Source organism: Meriones unguiculatus, chromosome 8 (assembly GCF_030254825.1).
Source record: "Meriones unguiculatus strain TT.TT164.6M chromosome 8, Bangor_MerUng_6.1, whole genome shotgun sequence".
In the NCBI taxonomy this organism is placed as follows: Eukaryota; Metazoa; Chordata; class Mammalia; order Rodentia; family Muridae; genus Meriones; species Meriones unguiculatus.
Window position 1 is genome coordinate 33332713 of NC_083356.1, and position 17613 is coordinate 33350325.

The 17613-nt window shown below is 46.3% G+C and overlaps 1 protein-coding gene across 2 annotated transcripts in view; it reads left to right on the plus strand.

The window, feature by feature from the left end:
• Positions 1 to 17613, plus strand: part of St3gal1 (ST3 beta-galactoside alpha-2,3-sialyltransferase 1) — a 71589-nt gene that overhangs the window by 11766 nt on the left and 42210 nt on the right. For both annotated transcript variants that reach the window (XM_021661195.2, XM_060389328.1), the window contains exon 2: positions 7772 to 7908. The gene's annotated coding sequence lies outside the window, so the exon portion shown is untranslated. The remainder of the gene's footprint in view (positions 1 to 7771; positions 7909 to 17613) is intronic.

The following is a 17613-nucleotide window of genomic DNA, read 5'->3' on the forward strand; positions in this document are numbered from 1 at the left end:
CCGGAAGTGTTTGGAAAGGGTTGCTGAAGCAATGTGCTGAATGACATCCTCATTCGGCATTGCAGGGCCCCTTAGAACCTTCTTGCTTGGCCGCTTTGACACATTTTCCTGGCTAGAGCCCTGTGGATATCCTGTCTGAGTTTACACATGCTGCATGTAGGGACCTCTCTGACCACAGTCTCTATAGGGTAGAAAATCATTCCTCACTCATCTTTTGAGTTGGGGAAGGGGACCTTCCAGAGAATGCTGGAGCTCCCCTGAGCCATCTGAATGTAATCCGGGAGTTTTGTCTGGGTTTGGGATATCAGTGTGTGTGTGTGTGTGTGTGTGTGTGTGTGTGTGTTGGACATCAGAGACAGGTAAAAATGCAAATAACCACAGGGCCTGCACTTTTTAGCTCAGGAAGGCCATCAGGTGTGCTTGCTCTGCCCTGTTAGTGGTCCCTGTCTTGCTGTCCTCACACATTAGGGTGGGCTGAGGAGCAGGCCTCATGTGGCTACCAGGCTGCCACACCACTGACCATTCTCAGGGGACACTCCCACACCCTGAGCAAGTCTGTGTTGGCCTTGGTGTATTTCAGCCTTCTTCCCTGTGCCCCTTATCTATCAGAGCACCTATCAGGGAATGCACTGGTTGACTATTCTGGATCCTTAGATAATGCTGGATCACTAGGTAAGGCTGGGAACATCACTGTTATTGGTGTTTTGACAATGAGAAGCTGAGGCATAGAAACCAGTCAAAATGCAAGTCTTCAGGGCAGGACAGGCAGTGGGGACTGTTTCCAACTTGTCATGTCTTCTTCTAACACACTCAGTCTGAAAGGGAGGAAGTGGTACCGCCATCTCTTCCTGTATTTAGTCCTCTGCTCATCTGCCAATATACTGCTCTGCCTCTCTGCACTACATTCCTTCAATCAGATCAAGATCAGAGACTTAACCATTATCCTCCCCTACAACATGTACACTGAGCTGTACTATTGAGAATCAAAAATAGGATGGTTGGTCGTGGCACTTCAGGTGACCCGCACCAGAGGCTGGGTCCAAGGTTTCCATGCTCATAGGCAAGGTTTTCTTCCTTCGATCCTCCTATTTCCTCTTTCCTTCATTTAATCTTTCCCCATTCACCAGATCAGGTTCAAAACCTCCTCCATTAAAGAAGGGGTTGGCTAGAAACCATTGCCCACGCGTCACATACACCCCTCTCTCAGGTGACAATGAGAACATGCACTGAGATGCAGCTGAGGCCCAGAGAAGAACCACTCAGACTGCTGCCACTTCCAGTGAAAACCAACTCAGTCCACCTCAGGAGTGCCCAGGAACACCCTCCCTGGAATCAGGGACTTCCTTCACCCCATTTATGTCCCCAAAGGAAGAGAAGGCCTAGGCACTAAGTGACTAGACCACCTACGTGCAGTCCAGTGACAGCATGGAAAAGCATACATCCTTCTTTCTTTATGACTGCTGTCACCATCACTTCCACCTCGTGGACAGAAAAAAAAGCTTAAGAAATAGAAACTGACTGAAGATGATCAAAACAGGATTAAAAGACTCGGGCATTGGGCCTGGGCTCCAGCCCTATTGCTGAAGGAAGGGAATAAATGGGCTTTTTCAGTGTTCTCTTAGGTGGGCTTTTTGGCCAAATGGGCTGTACCTACTGCCCTGGCATACCAAAAGCCACTATCAGCAGTCTTCTTAGATGGCAGGGGGGCCACCTTACTGAAGGTGGGGGATGAGGCACGTTCACTTCACAGTCATGTTTCTATGGATCTGTCTTTTCAATTGAAATTGGGGTAAGGCTCAGCTCTGAATGTTGGACTATCCTATCTAAAGGAGCCCTGGCTTTGAAATTCACCTCTTCTCATTTCTGTGTGGCCTTGAGTAAATTAGGGAACTACTTCAGATCCTCAGTTTCCACATCTGTGAAATAGGACTGGACAAGAAGGCTCAGAGTTGTATGCTGAAGGTAGAGAGAAATTATGCACATGAAATACTTGGTGTGGCGTGGCTCCAGCCGCTCTGGCCAGTTGGTTATATCCCTTTTGCACTCAGATACAGCGGCACAGTTTCACAGAAACTAGATACAGTTTCTAGTTAGGAAACTGTCCACATGTACACTTATTATCTCTCACGGGGTCTGTGTTTCTTCCCAACACAGTGCACTCCTGGAAGGCAATGCCCAAGAGTCTACTGTTGGCCTCACTAGGGCAAGGTACAGTGTGTGACAGAGCCCAGCCAAGTTTCGTAAATGCTCACATGAGGAAGGCTGTGTTAGTTCTGGCCTTTACAAGTCAGTTTAGCTCTGCATTAATTTCTCTTTCTGACCCCAGAATGTGCTAGTCATATCTCCAAGTTGCTTAACCCCAAGCCTCTGTGTGTGTGTGTGTGTGTGTGTGTGTGTCTTAGAGTTTTATTGCTGTGAAGGCAATCGAACAATGACCAAGGAACTCTTATAAAGGAAAACATTTAATTAGGGCTGACTTAACAGTTTCAGAGGTTTAGTCCCTTATCATCATGTCAGGAAACGGTGCTGGAGAAGGAGCAGAGAGTTCTACATCTTGATCCTCAGGCAGCAGTAGGAGTCTGGGTGCCACACTGAGCATAGCTTGAGCATAGGAGACCTCAAAACCCGCCCCATGGTGACACACTTCCTCCAACAAGGCCACACCTCCTAAGAGTGCCCCTTTGTACGAGCCAAGCATTCAAACACGTGAGTCTATGGGGGACATACATATTCAAACCACTACAATATTCTTGCTCAAAATGATAAAAAAATTACAGTACATGTGTACACACCCAAACACACTGAAGGATAGTTTAACAACGTGCCATTCAGCCCTTGAAGATACCATTTACTATTACTACTGCTGTTTTATTTGGTTTTAGCAAGGTGATTTCATGTTGTTGTTTGTTTTTTTTTATAGTTTCAATTCTTTAAATTTTTCATTTTGTTTGTGCATCCATGTCTGTGGATATGTGTTCAGAAGTTGATCTTCAGTGTCGTCTTCTTTAATCCATCTACACCTTAGTTTTTTGAGGCAGAGTGTCAAACAGAACTTGCAACTCGCTGCTTCTGTTGGGCTGGCCAACAAGCGCTGCCCGCTCTCTATCACCTGGCTTACGGCCTCCCACTGTGCCGCCGGGATTTTTTATGGCTTCTGAGGATCTGAATTTGGGCCTTCATGCTTGTGCAGAAAGCACTTTTACTGTGAGCCATCTTCCCAGCCCCTGTGCCCTTGTTTAATTCATCTGCTTCCCAACACAGCTTCCCAACACAGTTGAAGCAGGCATACTTTGCCTCTTCTCTATGAGTTCGTTTTAGAAAAGCTGCTTTTGTGAAATCACACTGAGAATTGGTCTGCCCATCCCTGTGGCATGCATAGAAGCATTCACATTGTGAAAGAACATGACATGCCCGGGGGGCCCCTGGGTAAAGAGTCCTGTAATTTATAAATGCAGCGATAGTATTGAGCCAGACAACATTCAGACAATCATTTTCTGCTTGGAGGGGAAAAGCTATGATTTATTAAGCAAACTGCCTCTGTCTCTCCAGGAATGATGTTGAGTTTGATTTCTTGCTCGCTGACCTACCCTGAGAAGGAATGAAATTGGAGACCAGTCTCTTGTGAGATTTACTATATAATGCTGTGCAGGAAAGGGCTGCACGTCTGAGGGCACATGGGGCTGTGAATGGTGGATGCACTAATAGGGTCAAAGAAAGAATGACTTATGGATCCAGATCAGGGGAAATAAGAACACAGAGGAACATAACCATGATTTATTTAACTGGAATTTGTCCTAATCCATGCTCCAGCTAGGCGGTAAATGTCTTTCTTGTCTCTGAGTGTCCTAGTTGGAACCCAGAAATCTTCCAATGAGGATCTGGATTAGTACTCATGCTGCCTGGAGGATGGGCAGCATGAAGAGATAGTTGCCTGGAATAGGTTGACACAACCTTGAGTCTACACTCACTCCACAGACCAAGTTGGGGAGTTGTTCCTGGGCCCACAGAGAATAACTGTTCTGGCTGATTTTCTTGTGTGTAAAACTCGTGTTTGGAGTGTCTGAAACACCAGTATTTGTGTTTCAGTGGTGAGGATTGAGTTGTCATCTCTTCTGGAAGTGCCTGTGGAAGCATCAGCCTGGACAAATAGAGGCATAGCATCAGGGCTTGGTGGGCACAGAGCTGTAAGGTGACCTTTCAGCAAATGTTTTTGGGTACTTGTATTAAATACAAGACCTGGGGAGTCAGAGTAATGAACTGACTGTTCCAGGCATCAGCAGTGGGCCTGCTCTATGTTTGAAAGTTCAGTGCTATGACTGCAAATTTGAGCAACTGAGGCTATAGAAAGTGAACTGAGCTTAGATGCTGAGAGATGCTTTTTGTTTCTCATTCTTCTGAGAAAAGTCTGAGAAGAAACACGTGAGTGGAGTGGGTTAATTTGGCCCAGTTTCTGAGCTTTCCACCCACTGTGGCTTGATCCAATGGCAGTGGGCCAGTGGTAAGGCAAAACCTGTGGGACCATGGGACAGAGGAGGCCATTCAGATCAAGGCTAACTGAGGAAACTGAGGGAGACAGGGGAAGGGAAAGAGAGAGGTACAGCTTCCAATGACCTCCTTCCTCCAACTAGGCCCCATGCCCTATGCCCCATGCCCATCATCTCCCAATAAAGCCATCAAATTAGCAATCTGTCTGTAGATTGCTAATTTATCCATAGATGGATAAAGTGAATGGATCTCAAGGGCCATGCTCTTGAGATCCATTCACTTCCCGAGGCTCATCAGCTGACAATAGAGCCTTTGACTTACAAGCCTTCAGGAGATATTTCAGATTCAAACCAACCATATTTGAATGGTCCTTGATCCAGACAGACCAAGGAAGGAATTGGTTCAGGGCTGGTTGCATTGCTCCAGTGAGATCCCTGGTCATGAATTGATGTTTACAATGCCAGACTATAGAATAAGGCTCACTGGGGAGCGGGGTTCCATGTTAAAGCAATTCTTTATTTCCCCCATTATGCTTTAAGATAGAGAGCAACCAAAGTATTATCTCTAGGAGTGTGTGTGTGTGTGTGTGTGTGTGTGTGTGTGTGTGTAGGCCATTCTATCGTGATGGTTTTCAACTATTCAGTAAGATGTAACCTATATAAATCCAAACTCAAGTACAGGCTTCTATTGAATTATGAACCAGCCTTACTCAGATATTATCTCTTGTTCATTCATTTATTTAACAATCACCAAGTGCCTCCTTGGTATTGTATATAAACTACAGTATTGCTCAATAGGTAACAAGAGTGGGTGGAGGGCACCAGCTACAAAGTATAGCCCCGTTTCCAGGAAGGGGCTCATTCTATGGAGAACACTGACAGCAGACTGAGGGGAGGCCTGGTGTTAAGTAAACCTGTGCTGCAAAAACAAACAAACAAGAAAAAAATTAAAAAAGAAAAAAAAAAACAAAACAAAAAACAGTGAATAGACTATAAGTGGGCAAAACAAAGGAAACTGTGGGCACCCTAGGGTAAGGGCTATAGCCCGGCTTGTATGCAGGAGGCCCAGGACTTGATCTCCAGCACTACAAAAAGAAGGAGGAAGAAGAGGGGAAGGAAGGAAGGAGAGAGGAGGAGGAAAAGAAAGGAGGAGGGAGGGAAAAAGAAAAAAGAGGAAGAGGAAGGAAGGAGGAGGGAGAGAAGGAGAAAATAGTGATTAACTTTCTTCTTATGTCACACCAGGGGCTCTGGAGAGGCAGATGGCCCATCACGTCAGGGCTTAACAAGCCAGGAAAGTATTTTGTGAAAGCATAGAGGCCAAGGACTACAATGCAATGTCTTTCCCATCTGAGAGTCAGAGAGGGGTCCTGGGAGGTGTCCTTTGTACTGCAATGTGAGGGTTGAGTAGAAAGCACAAAAATAAAGGGGTTTGTGCCATCCATGAAATAGGGAGGCCAAGGTAAGGTCGGCAACGCCTACACTGGCTACTGCTGAGAGAGTCAAGGCTTCCTCCAGCGGTTGCTAAGAGTCAAGTCCACCTCCAGCTGTTGTGGAGAGTAAAAGTTTCCTGCAATTGTTGCTGGAAGGAAAGACCCCCTTAAGTTGTTGATGATAAGGCAAGTCCTTCCAGCTATTAGTGGTAGTCAAGGCCCCCTTCTGCTGTTCATGAGAGGCAAGAGTCCTTCAGTGGAAATGGTGGTGGTGGCCAGATGGTAATGATGCCAGGACTGGTGTCCTGTGGCTCACTTACGACAGGGCCAGGAGAGGGTAATATTGTTTGGGTTTTTTTGTTTGTTTGTTTTTTAATTTTTTATCTTTTTTTACCTTTTTTTTTTTCCTGAGAATCTGAGTCCTTCTGCTTATGTCCCTTTCGTGTAGCTTCCCTGTAAACATCCTGTCCCACTACAGCTCCTAGCAGACTGTTTATAGTCAACACCCTGTGCGGTTCCCAGAGCCAGACCTAAGCCCTTAGACAAAGCTGGCTTCTGTTGATCTCTGATCTGCCAATTCTTCACCTGAAACAGCTCTTGAATCTCCCTGCTCCGCTTGCCCCAGCCTGTCTCCTCGATAGCTTCCTTCCTAATTCGCCATGAACTGCTGTGGAGTTCACTAACGTGAGTATGTTGCTCAGCAACCCTTCCCTGGAAGATGCATAGTCTAAACCCAGGGGCCTGGTCCAGCCCACTGCTTTCATCTTCCGGACTCTGGGCGGATGCATCCTTCGGATCTACTTAGTTTTGCTGGGATTCATTGTATCTGATATTCTCACAAGCAAATCTGGTGCTTAACCTGTGCTAGCCAGGGAGACCCAAGACCTCTGCATGATGTTTTATATGCTCCATAGGGCTGTCCTAGGCCAGTTATTGTGGTAGCAGAATGAGTCCCTGCAGTGAGGAAGTGGAATGGTTGCATGAGGACTGTTTTGCGTGTATGTGATCCTAGGGTTCAAACCTGGGGCCTCCTGAATGCTAAATATGTGCTCTACCACTAAGCTACCTAGTCCCTGCCACAGTCTGTGTTTGAAGCTTTGTGCTCCATCCGCTCTTCTACTCCTGTAAAGTCAATCTCAGGATCAAAAGGTAGAGAAATGGGCTCTGCTTGTGCGGGAAGGCAGAACCACTTTGAATACTGATAGTCTGGGGAAATTGGGACCCTTTCTTGATGGGACAGTGCAGTTTGTTTCCTGTTCCTTACTGCCTTGTTGTGCTGTGCCAATTTGCATGTTTTTCAAATCCGTATTATGGGAACCTTGGGGACTGTGACCTTGGTGACATCAGGACTGCATTGTAGAGCTGGGGACCAGCCAAAGTCCACTGTATCTCCACTGTTGTTCACGATCCAATAATTCTCTTAAATTTTCATGCTTGCATTGTTTTCCCTGGCCCTTGGGAACAATTTCCTCACGACCTTGTTTTTATAGACGCGACATCTGATGTATATTCACAGTTACCATCTCACATGTCTTTCATATCACACCCTCCTTTCAGACCAATTTGCTCATTTCCTCCTCCATTCTCCAGAGTGTCCGTTGCATCCTGTGTCCCATTACCCTGAATTTTCTGTGCAGTTGTCTGCCTCTCACCCCTTGCAAGCAGGAGGTATGAGTTGATTGGTTTTTTTGTCCCAACTCTGACCATGGAACAGTAGTGCTGTTGGAGCCTCCTGTGCAGTGTGAATGTTAGGGTGGTAGGAAGATTCCGTGTCATTGTCTTGAGCATGTCAGGAAAGCCCGGGATGGGATTAATGACCAACTTAACTTGTACTTTCTCTCTGTTTTCCATTTTCAGAGTTGCCTTTGCTGAACTAGAAATGCCATTGAAAAGCAACTGGCACCTTTGGGGATGGTGCTGAACAAGGCTCAGAGCTGTGGGGCTGAGCAGTTGTATTTGTGAGCCAAGAGTTGACGGTGGCTCAGCTTCCTGAGGTGAGTGACTGATTTCTCCCACATGAAGGGGATGTGCTGTCTTTTCCAGTCTCTCCAGTGGGGCTGTTCTGTGGGTGCACTGGGGGATGAGAAAAATATGCTGTCTTTCCAACACTTGGAATTATGTTGAGGGATTGGACAGGGGATGAGACATGCACTGTGTTTTCCAGACGGTTCTGTGGGCTATGTAGCAGAGCAAAGGGTGTTGCCCTGTTTTCTTAGACTCTTTGTATCATTGCCTGCCTGCCATGTGGAGCAGTGCCCACAGAGGGGACCCATTCTCCCCGTGAAGTGCAGAGTAGGCTTCGGATGGAGAGCTTTGCAGTTCTCTTGAACACTGAGAAGAGACACCTGAATTGTGAGCATTCTTCCATGACAAGTGGCTGCCGTTACAAATAAGGCCTGGCCTGACACTGTTGCATTCTAGGTCAAGAGGTACTTGCTTGTTCTGAGGACAGGCCTGATGAACTTCCCTTGCTCTTTGTCTTGTGCATCTAGATCTAGAGATGAGCTGGCTGCTGTGTGGAATCAGAGTTTTTGCCAGTGCCTGGATGCCTCTCAGGGGAGAATGTTGTGGCAGCCACAATGAAGTCCTGGGTAGCCTACATCCTGAACATAGTGCTAAGAAAGACGTGTGTATTTGCGTGAGACAAACACATACATTGATATACATATAAACACACATCTACATGTGCACACAGCATCCGAATTATTATTGAACACACTGTATTGGTTACTTTTCAGTGACAGGAGTGTCTTAGGAAAGGAACGGTTTATTCTGGCCCACAGTTTGAGGTATAGCCAATTCATTGTGTCAGAGAAGTTATGGTATCAGGAGAATGAGGCAGCTGATCACATGGTACCCACAGTCACGAAGCAGAGAGAAATAAATATTGGTTCTCAGGTTGCTCTCTCCTGATTTAGTCCAGGACCCAGCAGATCCATGGGAACAACTACAATTTGAGTAGGCATTCCCACCTCAATTAGTTCAACCTATGGCAGTTCTAAACCTCATCAAGTTGACTGACTTATCTGCATAGTAACTGCATCATGAGCTCTTGCTGATGATGCTAGAACATCCATGAAATTCAGGTCTATCTTGCTATTAAATGACTCAATACCCCTCTAAGTACCACATTTATTAAACTATTGGGGCCTGTGTTAGATCCTTATCCTGAAATACTAACAAAGCTATGCCAAGTTGCACTGCTGTGGAAAGCAGCCACTCACAGTGAGCACCTATCTTGACTGTTGTGCTCAGATTCAAAGGTCCAGGAATGCACCATAAAAGAGGAAGAAATCCCAGAGCGGAGGGTGGGTGTCATGGATCCATCCCTCCTTGCTATGACCAGATATCTGACAAAAGCTACCTAAGGGAAGATGGATTTATTTGGGCTTATGGTTTAAGGGAATACTCTCCAGCATGGAGGTAAAGACACAGTGGCAAGAATGGCTTCTGTTATAGCAGCAGAAGCTTGCTCTCATCTGGGCAGATAGACCTAGAAGCTGGAGAGTTACAGCAGGAATTAGAGCTGAGCTATGACTCATAACTACACACACAGTGTTCCCCTCCCCACCTCTTCCTCCAGTCAGGCCATATCTTAAAGGTTCCGTAATTCCCCAAACAGGGCCACCAGCAGAAGATCAGTCATTGAAACATCTAAGACTGCAGAGGACATATCGCCTCCAAACTTTAATAATGGGCAAATGTTTGTTCGGGTGGCTACAAGTCTCTAGCCCTGGCAGTAGCCAACTGGACCTTAGTGAAGGACACCTCTCCCTTGTTCCCCATGAGCCAGGTATATGAGCCACTGCACTGACACACAGTCTTGCAAGGGAAAGTACAACAGACAGCCCCTAGCAATATGTGAATGTGCATACATGTCGGAACACAGCACATGGTCTCTTGTCCTGAGCTCAGAGTGGGAGGAAAACTTGAACCTAGCTGAGCTGCATTAGCTCAGTAAAAGATGCCTTTACTTAAACGCCACTGTATTCCCAACATCACTTGACAGATACTAGTTCCCCTCAGGTGCCTACAAGTATTTCTGAGTTCTTGAATGTGCTGTTCTAGACAAAGAACCAGAGAGTTCATGTCCTATCCTAGAGTGGCTAAGGGGAAGAAGGAAGTATGCATAGAAGTGGCAGGATAGTGAGCAGGGGCCCTGGAGCATTGCAGTTGTGTGGGCACAAGAGCTCTGTCCATGGGGAGCCCAACTCCACTGAAAATGAGTCAAAAAAGAGAGCGGGGAGAGACACAAGGATTGTTGGTCACAATTCATGACAGAAATGATTCCTCCTTCACAGGGTCTATGGGTCTTGTAGAGAGCCAAGCCTGTTCCTGCCTCAACCCGGTCAGGCAGAGTCACGTCCATGGAAGCTTTCAGGGCAAAGTTATTTCCTTTAAAAACAACAGGCTGTGTTATCAGCCAGACCAGAGACAGCCTGCAGGCCAGGCTTTCAGTAGTTGAGATAAGAGGACATGTTGGCGGTCCCCCACTCCACCTGGGTGGAGAGGAGCTTGGGGGAATTTCCTTTGTTGATAGCCTTTGAGAAGAGAGAGGCAGTGTCAAGCAGCGTCAGTGTCAAGAAGCACGTGCTCCTTCCCTGGAAGAAGGCAAACACAAGCAGGGGAGTATCTTTGCATATTCTAAAGGCTGTCAGATGGTGACGGATTAGCTTGTACGGGGGAGTTAATGAGTGAACCCAGTGGATAAATAAGTAGAAAAAGAAGACAGCTTTTGTTTCTGTCTGCACGTCCCATCTTCAGGTTCTTGGCAGGTACTCAGGGGTGCCTCCAGCCCTGGGGCATTACTGGGCACTGAAAGTGAAGGGAGACAGCAGGTACCATCCGTCTGGGATGCTGATGGCCCAGGTGGGGAAAACAGATCTACCAGTCAGTGGCTGGCACAGGGCATAGTTCTGGCTTTGTGAAGCTGAAGGCATATGCAGTTTAAAGTTCTCTATATAGAAATAATATATTAAGTCATAGATTTAAAATAAAATATAAGCCTTGATAAGTGGGGTGCTCTGGGGATAGGGGACCACTCTTCTGGGTGTGGGTCAGTTCTGGTGGATTTGGAGCTGAGGGATTATCAGACCTTCTTTCCTGGGTCTCTGGAGCTTGTAGGTGGGGAACAGGTAACCTGTTACTATCTGGACACATACTCATAAGGAAGGCCATTGGGAAGGCCAGGAACATCTACTGTAGTGTTTGGTAACGTGGGTGTTCTTGGTTTTGTTTTCTGGCTGATGAGATGGAGTGAAGTCTTTTGTTCTCTTCATGCTACTGGGTGCTCAAAGACACAGTCTATATAATCTTTAGGCCAACTGTGGTGTTTTGGGAATGTCCTGACCCATATGGGCTCCTATGTTGGTAGGCTTAGTTACTATGGAGTGGAACTGTTTAAAAAGGATTAGAAGGATTAGAAGGTGTAGCCTTGTTGGAAAAAAGTATGTTGCTGGGAGTGGACTTTGAGGTTTCACACAAAGCCCACACCAGGCCGAGTATCTATCTCTCTCTTGGTCTCTCTTTCTCTCTCTCTTTCTACCTGTTTCCTTCAGATCAAGATGTAAAACTCTTGGCTATTGCTCCAGCACCATGCCTTTCTGCTTCTTGCCATGATGGTCATGAACTAACCCTTTTAAATTCTGATCATGATCTAACCCTTTTAAAATGCTGATCAAGCCCCCAATCCGATGCTTTCTTTCATAGGAGTTGGCTTGATCATCGTGTTTGTTCATAGCAATAGAACAGTAACTAAGACACTGACCTAGTGATTCCACTTCCAGGGTATGTCCCAAGGACCAGCTGAATTGCAGTAGTGCTGAGCTGGGTATATGTGGAGCATGTGGGAGTACTTCCAGTGACTTGGCTAGAGCTCATTTCTAAAAGCACATGGTCAGCCACTATGGGAACTTTCTACTGATAAGTCAGGTGCAACCCACTTATCAAGAGCTTGTGCTTTGTTTTAAATATGTGGCTTTGTATAGTGTTTCCTTAGAGACAACTCCACGCTGCATAAGCTGTTTATGGAACAGAGGCACAGGATGGTTTAGTAACATACCCATAGGCACATGGCTCTGAGCTGAGCTTTAAAGCTGCAGTGCGTTTCCAGGGTCTTTCCCACCAGCTCTGTTGCCTCTTCAGGATTCTTGCTTCTAATTCTTTTGTAGCCTCTAATATCTCTAATATCTAATATCTGGGAAAATAGCCTGGATAGCCAAGTTCAGGAAAAGGCTTAGATAAAACATAGCTTAGAATGAAATCACTCGTAATGGATCCATGTGGAGCTTTTCCTAGAAGAGCAGGATGTTCCAACTGTTAGATGCTAAGGGCAAAGCCCCTTTTGTAAACAAAAAATGAGTACTGGGGGCTAGTGATGTTGAGTCTTCTCTCTGGCCTGTACACCCTCAGTTGGGCTTGTTAGAGCAGGCTCATTTTCCCACATGTCCACAAGCACCTGTTTCATTATCCCAATCCTGAAGCTTTTAAACCTCAGGACCAGGAGTGTTCCTTCACTTGTGACTGCTCACTGTGCAGCTTGTTGTGGGCTCTCTGCTATTACCTGCATCTTCCTTATTGTATCAGATGTAACTCACATCAGCCTCCCTTGAATCCAACACTTTCCTTCATGGAGAATGGATATTTCTGGTCAACCACTGTGGCCAGGCCAGTGTTGCAGGAAGGGAGTGCCACCAGGGGCATGGAAATTTTGCAGGTGCTTTTAGAAGCCACTCACATGTGCTGAGTCCTTCACTCTTCATGAATGAGCAGCTTTTGTTCTGGTCACACCCAGCTGGCAAGTATTTACAGGTTTTACAGATAATCTCAGTTCCAGACATGCTTCCATTTTGCTCTTCTTTTTTCTAATGCTCATATCCATAATAGCTCTGGGAGAGAGTCCAAGTCCTATGGGTTGAAGGACAAAACTCCTCAACGTCCCCTCTGAGTCCCCACTCTCATCCAACCTCATCCAACCTGTTGCTATGCACAGCACTCTGCAGAGCAGTGATGAGTGTAGTGTGGGTGCAGATCACACTTCTGCTACTCACCGAGTCATCCTGACCTCAGTTTGCTTACCTGTCAGATGGTTAGAATAGTTGATTATAGCCTGAAGTAGTTAATATACAGAAAAGTGCTCAGAGTCCTTCCAAATACAACACACTCTGATGGCCAGTATGAAACAGAAGAGTTGTCAATGGGTATTGGAAACACAGCTCTTTCTCCAGGGGGAAGGAAACTTTATTCTGAGCCAAATATAAGTGACCATGGATGAGGAACACAGACTTAAGTTGTGCCAGGTGATGCAGTTCCCCTGTTAACTGGTAACATGGATTCTATAGTCACAAAACAAAAGAAAGTCATAAAGCAATGCATTTACCCATTTAGTGGGAACATCAGGAGGGCTGGTTACAGCAAAGGGTATGGGTTATCTTACTATAGATTTCAGAGGCTAATGGCATGCTTAGCTTTTAAGGTTTTGGAAGCTTGAAGTGTGTTAATACATACTGAAGGTTTCACCTGAAGTTAAAAGAATGTTAGATCAGATACAGAGATAGTTGATAAATGGTTATTAGGGAGACTTAAAATATGACCTATAATATTTGTTTATGAGGTAGGGTCTCATATAGTCAAGCTGGCCTTGAACTTGCTATGTAGCTGAGGATGACCTTAAACTTCTGTTCTTCCTGCCTCTACATCCCCAGGACTGAAATTACAGGTATGCAACACCATGCCCCGCTTCTGCGGTGCTAGGGATTGAACCCAGGATGTGCTGAGTTAGCATTCTACTAAGTCATCTGCTCCCATCTGTTCTACAACAGCTCAGCTACCCAGAATTACTGAGCACTAACCAATCTGCAAAATCTTCAACATAGGTGTGGCTTTTTTTTTTTTCCGTGAACTTGAGTCCACAACAAAGGGGTGAGTTGCATAGGGATATGGCTGTGGTGTCATAAGTGACCACTCCAGATGGAAGCCTGCTGTGCCTCAGGGACTTCATGCCTCTTCGGCTTGTATATTTTCTTCCTTGATGGAGCACCTTGTTCCCTGCCTCCTAATGAGTCGTTTGTCCTCTCTTCTTCAAAACTCAATGCATGTGCATGACCTGTCTTCTGGGAATCGTTCTCTCCCATTTCCATTTTCACCCCATCTTCAACCAGGCCTTCTCCTTCATCTTTCCCCTTCCCCCTTCCTCCTCTCCCCCCTCCCCCCCCCCACACTCACAATCACACACACGTGTTGCATCTCATTGTCACCCTGGCCAGTCTTAAATAGCTATTTAGGATCCTGGAGGAACAGGACTGGTGTTTCCTCCTTCCCTTATGAGTTCTTACCTTCAACGAGTGCAGCTTTTCCTTTCCAGCACTGAGGAAGGTGACCCGGCATGTCTAGGCATTCCCAATGCACTAGGAGATGCAATCCAAAGCCATGTTATTTTCCACTGTTCTCAGTGCACCACCAGCTGGCCCACCTGCTAGATCCATAAGCACAACGTTCTGAGTGCCACACCCGAGTGGGTTGGGGTTAGGCAGGACCCCTGGGGAATCTCTTCCCTTTTCAGCCTTCTCAGGCATGTTGATACCACTTCAGACCTAATTTGAGAGCAATGGAAACTGAAGATCCAGTATCTGTGGGTTTTTGACTTTGAGAACCCTTGATTTTTCTGGATTCCCAAATTTCTGGAAGCCCAAATAGCTTCCACTCACATGTCCGCATGTCTCCCACTTTATTAAGCAAGCACACCCAAGTAGCAGTCAGCCCTTTCTGAAATCAGTGGCTGGGTGAGGAGGAGGAAGAAAGGGAAAGGAGGGTAACAGAGCCAGCCTGCCTGAATTTCATTTGGCATGCCTTTGGACTACAGCACATCCAAGAGGCTGTTCAGGGAAGACACGTCATTGTGTTGCTCAATGGTTTTTGTGTAAACACTTTCCCTAAGCACTAAACTTTCCTTTGTGCTGAGAGTAATGGCCATCAGAAGAAAAGCAGGAAAGGGACCTTTAAAGCTGGAGACACAGACTTGCTTCTCTCCTTGTTAATTAGCATAGGATCCGTTCCCTGCTCTTAGCAGCCTCTGCAGTTGGGCAGTGTACTCAACAGGGGTCTCTAGGCATCAGGGACAGACCGTCTCTTCCCCCACCCCCTTGAATCCTGTGCTTGGGTCAAGAGTCACTCTGAAAGTGTTCCAGCAATCACCGTGAGCAATCATTGCAGTGGTTGTGTAATATTCCAGCAAGCAGCAGTAGAATCTGGACATTTCTACCCCTCAATTGCTGCATATTTATATGTCATGAGCATTTACATATATGATTGTTCTGGTTACTGTCACCAGCCCTGTGATGTTGTGAGCATGTTGCTTCATTTGAACTGTGTTCCTGGGATCAGTTCCCAGGAGGAATGAGAACACCAGAGCTGCTTTGAGAATTTCTGCCACCTGTTCACAGTTGTGACCTTGCTGGGGAAGGAAGCCAGGAAGATTATAAACAGGAAGATGATCTCAGGAGGCTGGGAGAGGGACAGGGTGAAAACCAAGGAGATCCCACAACATGGTGGGATCATGTGACAAGCGAATGGATCCTTTTTCTGTGGGGCTCACTGTCCAGGTCATGGAGAAAATGGAACAAGGACAGGTCAAGCAAAGAAGAAGCAGGCCTCGGGGTCAAGGGAGCTTGTTTCTGATAGGAAAAGAACCCATTCTCCCATATTGCACTCTTCCAGTGGCTAGCATGTGGAGGAGGCAGGATGTATGCTAGCAGTTAATGGGCTACACTGGACCCACTTCAGGTCAGCTTGTGTTGTTGATAATCTACAGGGCAAATATAGCACAAGCATGGCTCCTGGTGTTCAAAGCGTCTGCCGAGCCTACAGGCTGTATATGCCTGGTAACAGTACTTCAGGGCTGCATGAAATTGGGAGTGCCTCTGGACCATGAGGGTTAAAATGCCCACATTCTATGGAAATTCAGGACTTTCCAGGATTCTAGCCTCTAGTGGAATACAGATAGCCTTTGCTCTGCTGGATGCCCTGATGTCCTAATGTAAGGCATGCTTCGTCAGCACCGGACCTTCACACACACCCAGTGAGGCCTGGAAACTCTCCCGTGTTCTAGCACTTTGTAGGCAGACCATACTGCCACAGGACAGGCTTTCACATGCCAGGAAAGGCAGCTTGGAACACAAGCCAAGAGGTCCTCCTGAGAGACGGTGTGTCTGGCATGTGGGGTGACTGCACAAGGCCACTCTTCACTTCACTCATCTTAGTATGTCCCTCCACACTGCATCTGGATGGTGCCAGCCGGATCACTCACCTAATGAAGATCTGTTAACGTGCACGGTTCTGGATGAAAATATTGAAGAATTTTTGAGACGTTTAGTTTATTGTCCGAAAATAGTTACCCCCGCAACATTTCAATGAAAATGCTTAGACAGAAACTAAGAGGGAGGCGAGAGATGTCGACGGGCAGATTTCGTCAGTGTTTGGATGGTTGACACCTGGAGTGTCAGTCTCTGCCTTTGTTTGAGATCAGATGTCATCTTCCCCTGAAGGTAGCTATAGCACCAGGAAGCCTAGTGTTAGGGTGGAATGGTTCTGACTGAATTCCACTACTTAGAGCTCTACTTAGAGCATAGTCTAAGCTTCGTCTCATCACTCACCTCCTCTCCTTTGCAGTTCTGGGGATGGACATAAGAACAATGGGTATATGGGCGTTCTTGGGTTTGATGGCAGGGGACCATATTCTGCATCCCACTGCAGTGTATCCATCGAACACGCCCAACTATTGAAGTTTCTTGTGCCTCTCTTCCTTTTCCTATGAACTGGGATAACACCTACTTAGAGGATAATCATGAGAGTTAACATGTTAATAATATGCTACTCCAAGGGGTAAGTAGATCAGAAATGCTGCAGGACTTATATTTGTGCATGTATGTCTGCACACACATTCACACTGTATGCATGTGTATGTATGTACTTACTACATTCATTTAATCCATATATGCGCATATACAACATGCACTCCATTATACTAGTATGTTTTATATATATATACATATCGTATGCATTTATAAATATATTAAATGCACTGTGCATATACTGAAGCCAGTGTAAATAAATCTCACAAGTTCCTCCAGAAAAGTCACCCACATGTCATTCCTGAGATTTAGAATATTTAACAGCCAGTTCATCCTGTGCCTGCACCCAGAATGGGGGACATGGAGGGATAGCCACCAGTGTGTTCATAGATGCTGTACAGAGCGTAGTTTTATAAAGGTGGGGTACAAATGAGTGACTGCCTGCTAAGAGCCACCCACTCCCCTTTGCTTCCCTGGAGCTCCTCTTTAGGCTGGTGACAGCTCCTGGCTTTCTGTTCCCTGCTTTTTTGCTCCTGTTTCTTCAGTACCTAGATACAGTAGAAATGCACTCAGGAAACCGCAGGGCCTCAGCTGGCTCTCTGCCTGGATGCCCACAGTGTGAGCTGAACAAAGGTGCATGTGCCTCTACCCATGAAGCAAGTCTGGCCTTTCTGTTCTGACACAGCTGCACCATGGGAGGAGAGAGGGAGGTCCCCAGAGGCCGTTGTTAAGGTCCCAAAGTGACACTTGCCTGAAGACATTCTATGATAGTCTGTGCTGGAGTGCCTGCCCCCTGCTGTGTTTACTCACAAATTCAGCTAACAGTACTATAGCCAGGCTTTTGACTATTTT